This window comes from Notolabrus celidotus, chromosome 1, assembly GCF_009762535.1.
Source record: "Notolabrus celidotus isolate fNotCel1 chromosome 1, fNotCel1.pri, whole genome shotgun sequence".
Lineage (NCBI taxonomy): Eukaryota > Metazoa > Chordata > Actinopteri > Labriformes > Labridae > Notolabrus > Notolabrus celidotus.
In genome coordinates this window covers 15,404,334-15,409,837 of record NC_048272.1, presented here as the reverse complement: position 1 = coordinate 15,409,837, position 5,504 = coordinate 15,404,334, and positions in this window count along the sequence as shown.

Sequence of the window (5,504 nt, the reverse complement as noted above, 5' to 3'; positions counted from 1 at the left end):
TTTGACTTCTTGACAACAATTTTCCTCATCAGTCCATGATGTCTTTCTCTCTCTTTCAACATCCTCTTGTGATTGTTGTTTTCTTTCCGTCCCCCTCTGTAAAAAAACACAAAAGACAAGTCCATATTGGATCCATCTCTATCCTGAAGTATATGCTGTGAATTCACTGAGCACAGAGCCCCGACGTGTTTATGGTCATGTCTGTGAGCAGTTGACAGGCGCTGGAACGCCACACACAACCACACCTAATTAGAACAAGACTTTTTGACTCGCTGCATAACCCTGTTATTACCCTGACTAGATACTGAAGGACACAAGGCTTGGTTTTTGGTTTTAATAACTGTACACACAACTGAGGGGAAATGTCAAGCAATCAAAATCAGACGAGTATTTTTGTTCATGGTTGTCACTGCTATTTTTGGACCACTGAGGGTTCACAAACATGATGGATTCATGGACAAATGGATGAATGTTACACACATTAATCCATATGGAGTGTACCAATTATTAATAACCCCAAGGGAATCCATTGGTTCATCAATAATTCACATACCTGATCATGAACAGATTTTCTTTTGGCTGATTTAATTATCTGACGAGTAAAGAGGCTTTTAGAGGCAGTGTTCTTTCTGTTAAGGTAATCGCTTTATTGATAAACCAGCAGGATGGTAAGTAAGCCAACTGTCTTGGGACAGCGACTGATGGACACTGAGTGGTTTTTCAACATTGTGTCTGAACCCCCATCCCCCGTCTGGTTTTACCAAGTCTAGTCTTACCACTATCAAGCTGTGGAGATGACAAGTAAAGATGACTCAATAGTTAAGTCTCCCCTCTTTGGAACAAAACATTCCTTTCCCACAATGGAATGCACAAAAAAAGTCAAAATAAATGGTGTCCAAACAAAAACACACACAGTCTGAGTTTTGCAATTCACCATTTTGACACTCACCAATTTCCTCTGATGTCACGCTAAGGGTGGGAAGCTCAAATGGTTTTATTATTAAGTTGTGCTAGGTTTCAGGTTGCAAGTTTTATAAATGAAGACAACAATGATATGAAGCAAATTTTAAGATCAAACCCAACGTCAACCTCCCTTCTCAAAGTATGAAGCCCATGCGGAAGTGTTAGAAACTGCAATGCATCGAGCATCCTCTTGAGGCTGGCTGCAGAAACACCAGAAACCACATAGACACCAATCTAAAAAAACCAACATTTGTAGCATTAATAAACATGTTTACAGCCTGGTTCAAAAATCGGCTTGGCTCTATGTAGCTAGTCTCACTATCGGCACACACTGTGCGGGGGGTGAATTTTTTTCTAGCGTGACGGTTCAGAAGATTTTAAGATTACGAGATTTTGCCCAAATAAGGACATGACTAACTTGACTCCCGGTCGGGAACACATAGCTGTTGGCTAAGAGGCTCAAACTCCATCTCCTTATGTCACACTCTGCCTGGTTGAGTTCCGCATTTCCAATATGGCTGCTGTCAACGATTGACTTCAAAACAGCGTTCAGGAACAGCTGGGTGACGTCACTGATACTACCTCCATATTTTATACAGTCTATGGATCAAACCCTAAAATTGGAAACCTCATTACCTACCACAAGACAGCAGCTTATGCTAATGTTTAGCAACTTCCCTGATAAAATTAGAGCTAGCTAGAAATATACCCCGGATGCCACATTTCCCACATTCTGATGAAGTTAACATTTTTCATTTTTCTTTAGCTACAGCATGAGATGCATTTTTTAATTACATCCAGTGTTTGCTGTCAGATCAATATTAAAAACCTGAAATGACATACAATTATTTGCTGATTCATTCAGAGGACACTTTATGCTCCATGCAACTGCAATATCTGGTGACATGATCAAATCAATGAGTTAAGTGGGTAGGAAAAGTGTAGTCAAAGCACATTTTCAATTAAATTTAACGCATCGTCCAATTATTATAACAGGGTTCCCACGCATCCTGGAAAACGTGGAAAACAGTTGACCAGTTTTCCAGTACTGGAAAACACCTGGAAAATGGGAGAAAAAGTAAAATGTCCTGGAAAATCACATATAGTCCTGGAAAATTATTCCAACATGGCTGCGTTTGACCTGACCGTATTAACAAAACACATCCCCATTCATTGAAAGTTGAGTGCACGCTGTGCTGGAAAAGACAGCGACACTGCACAACTTTTTTCACATCTTTTCTCCTTCACTTCATAATCATGCATTCACAGAAAACGGGGGTATATTGTTTATGTTTTATGGTACATTTGGCTCAATTACCGTACTCTAGCTCAGTTGTTCTCAAAGTGGGGTCCTGGGACCCCTGGGAGTCTGCGAACCATAGCCTGGGGGTCCGTGAAACAATTTGAATACATTTCTAGTAAATCATAAAATTGTGCTGTGTCATTACAATACAGCATATACACCATTGTTATGATACCATTTGGTGGCTCGAAGGGATATGTGAGTCTTGTTACTGTTAATTTTCTGAAAGCGTTTAAGATCAATTACTTGAAAAGTATAAATGCTGTCATGTTGAGTCCCCAAGGAATGAAATGACCCTCTGTTTTAAAGTATACAAGTGGTATTTACTTGATTTAAAATTGAAGTGTTATCTGTTTATCACTATGGTACAGGTCTGAAGTATTTACATTGATACGTTTTACAATACAAATAGTTCCAAGGGCAACTAAGAGTGCAAATGGTAGTAAGCATGTGCTTTAGTGATGGGAAGTTCGGCTCTTTTCAGAGAGCTGGCTCTTTCGACTCTCAAACGGCTCTTTTACCTTAATTTTGCAAAAAATAATAGTTTGTGTTGAAAACCCTTTACATACGGTGTTTTATGAGAAGCCTTATAATGCCCAATTGTGTGCATTTCTTCTGTTACGAAATCATTCTCACCCTGATCCTAGGGTTAGGGTTATGATTAGGGTTAGGGATAGGGCTAAGATTAGGATTAGGTTTAAGGTTATGATTAGGGTTAGGGGTTGTGATTAGGGATAGGGTTACGATTAGGGTAAGGATTAGGATTAGGGTTAGGGTTAGGGTTAGGGTTAGGGTTAAGGTAAGGATTAGGGTTAGGGTTAGGGTTAGGATTAGGATTAGGATTAGGGTTAGGGTTAGGGTTATGATTAGGGTTAGGGTTAGGATTAGGGTTAGGGTTATAATTAGGGTTAGGATTAGGGTTAGGGTTAGGGTTAAGGTAAGGATTAGGGTTAGGGTTATGATTAGGGTTAGGGTTAGGATTAGGGTTAGGGTTATAATTAGGGTTAGGGTTAGGGTTAGGATTAGGGTTAGGGTTAGGGTTAGGATTAGGGTTAGGGTTAGGATTAGGGTTATAATTAGGGTTAGGGTTAGGGTTAGGATTAGGGTTAGGGTTAGGGTTAGGATAAGGGTTAGGGTTAGGGTTAGGGTTAGGATTAGGGTTAGGGTTAGGATTAGGGTTAGGGTTAGGGTTAGGATTAGGGTTAGGGTTAGGATTAGGGTTAGGGTTAGGATTAGGGTTAGGGTTAGGGTTAGGGTTAGGATTAGGGTTAGGGTTAGGGTTAGGATTAGGGTTTGGGTTAGGATTAGGGTTAGGATTAGGGTTAGGACTAGGATTAGGGTTAAGATTAGGGTTAGGGTTAGGGTTAGGGTTAGGATTAGGGTTAGGGTTAGGATTAGGGTTAGGGTTAGGATTAGGGTTAGGATTTGGGTTAGGATTAGGGTTATGATTAGGGTTAGGACTAGGATTAGGGTTAAGATTAGGATTAGGGTTAGGGTTAGGGTTAGGATTAGAGTTAGGGTTAGGATATTGGGTTAGGGTTAGGATTGGGGTTAGGGTTAGGATTAGGGTTAGGATTAGGATTAGGGTTAGGGTTAGGATTGGGGTTAGGTTTAGAACCAGAACTTAATTTAAGCATACAGTACCAGAACCAAACTCATGCAAACCGAACCAGAATCAAACTCAACCAAAACCGAACCAGAACTGAACCAGAAGCGAACCAGAACCGAACCAGAACCGAACCAGAACCCGACCAGAACTGAACCAGAACTGAACCAGAACCGAACCAGAACCAGAATCAAACTCAACCAAAACCGAACCAGAACCGTACCAAAACTGAACTAGTACCGAACCGGAACCGAACCAGAACCGTACCAGAAGTGAACCAGAACCGAACCAGAACCGTACCAGAACTGAACCAGAACCGAACCAGAACCATATCAAACCCGACCAGAACCGAACCAGAACCGTACCAGAACCGAACCAGAATAAAACTCAACCAAAACCGAACCAGAACCGTACCAGAACTGAACTAGTACCGAAACGGAACCGAACCAGAACCGAACCAGACCAAAACCGTACCAGAACCGAACCAGACTTGAACCAGATCCGAACCAGAACCGTACCAGAAGTGAACCAGAACCGAACCAGAACCGTACCAGAACTGAACCAGAACTGAACCAGAACCATACCAGAAACGAACCAGAACCGAACCAGAACCGTACCAGAACCGAACCAGAAACGAACCAGAAACGAACCAGAACCGTACCAGAACTGAACCAGAACCGGAACCGAACCAGAACCATATCTTAACCATTCACTGCTTCTGCTCCTTGACCGTAGTCGGGGAGCACAGGGGAGGCTTACGAGTCTGCTCCAGGGCCGAAGTTGTTCCAACTTCGGGGCTAACCCCCGTTCACCTCAACGTCAATGCAGCCGGTGGGAAAACAGCAGACACGAGTCCGATTGGGTTTGAGGAGTCGTGTCTTTATTTGTGTTCACAATTAACTCATAAACGGCATTCACTTGCTATAACTGTCCGTGTTATTCTCCTCCTTTCATTCACCCGCTTCCCGGCACTTTTTCACATACCCATCTGTCACATCCTCTACTCTCACTCCCCCTACATTCCACACATGCGCACACAGCTATTGCCAACAGAGCTCCACTAATTTTATAACACATACCAGAATTGAACCAGAATTGAACCAGAACCAAAACCGAACCAGAACCATACCAGAAACGAACCAGAACCAAACCAGAACCGTACCAGAAGCGAACCAGACTTGAACCAGAGTCGAACCAGAACAGAACAGAACCAGAACCATATCAGAACAGAACCAGAGCCGAAACAGAACCGAACTCAAGCAAACTGAACCAAAACCAGAACCAAACTCAAGCAAAACAGAACCAGAACCAACTCAGGTAAACAGAAACAGAACCATCTGAAGCAAACAGAACCAGAACCAAACTCAAGCAAACATTATTAATGTCCTCAGGTTTGCATTGGGAAAAATCTGATGCCTCAGCTTGGATGGGCTGATCTGATTTCTCCTCTCAGTGAGTATTTGCCCGGTCTTTAAGAAGACTCTCTGAAGGAACAGATGAAGCCACGAAACACAGCCTCCCCTCCTTCACCTGTATCCTATATCCTCATATATGATTGGCCACATGGCCGCCATGCTGACCAATCAAAACAAAGTTCTGCTGTGAGCAGAGCTGGGGTTGAGCACTGAGAGA